The sequence below is a fragment of the Lathyrus oleraceus genome, chromosome 2 (assembly GCF_024323335.1).
Source record: "Lathyrus oleraceus cultivar Zhongwan6 chromosome 2, CAAS_Psat_ZW6_1.0, whole genome shotgun sequence".
NCBI classification, from domain to species: Eukaryota; Viridiplantae; Streptophyta; class Magnoliopsida; order Fabales; family Fabaceae; genus Lathyrus; species Lathyrus oleraceus.
The window spans coordinates 405439898-405440834 of record NC_066580.1 but is presented as its reverse complement, the minus strand read 5'-3'; positions in this window follow the sequence as shown (position 1 = coordinate 405440834).

Genomic DNA, 937 nt, shown 5'->3' with positions numbered 1-937 from the left:
CCATAAGGTGCTTTCATTAATTACGCCTTCAACATGCCTTACTAATTTCTTGTGGTAACAATAGGCTAAACTGGTCATAATATGTTAGAAAACTCATTTTTGGAAGTTAAACCTCTGTGAGTCGACTCATGACTCGAAGCAAAATCTTCGAGTCCAAACAGGTCGACTCATTCCTGGAAAATCTGAATGAGTTGACTCATGTACTCTTTAGGTTGACTCATTTCCCAATCATATTGTCACGGGTCCGAACAGGTCGACTCAACCATGTAATAAACTTTGTTTGAGTCGACTCATCCATTGTTTGAGTCGACTCGTCGCTTATTTCACTTAATTTTCTGTTGTGTAACTTTGTGAAATTTTTCTTTTATGTTAGTTATTTGTCCATACATCATATAAATATTCAATTGTTTTTTCTTCAACATTTGAAACAAGAAAAGTGAAAGATATACACCAAAATGCTCATCATCTTCAATCTTATTAGACAATATATATTATACACAACCTACAATCTCATTTCAACTCAATTCAATTTATAAATGATCGAGTTTATTCAATTTTGACAGTAAAATTACATGTTGGATGATGGAATTAACGGAACAACATTCAACCTCCTCCCAGCAAACCATCACTGTAACTGCTGCCATCTCTACTCCTATCTACAAGGAACCTCATATTTTAGATCGCCCACCCCACATTCATCTTGCAACTCCATCCGAAAAACTGGAAGTTCTCTGTGAATCCTTGGTAGATTTTGATAATATGAAGAGAAATGGGATTGACCTCACGGAGGAATTGAGAAAGCAAGGTTGGGAAAACTATTTTCAAAGACTCTATGGTCCAATCTACACCTATCTGGTCAAGAAATTCTGGAGATTTGCAGATTCACACCACCACTGCATAGTCTCACACGTTCTAGGGGTGAAAATTGTTATCACTG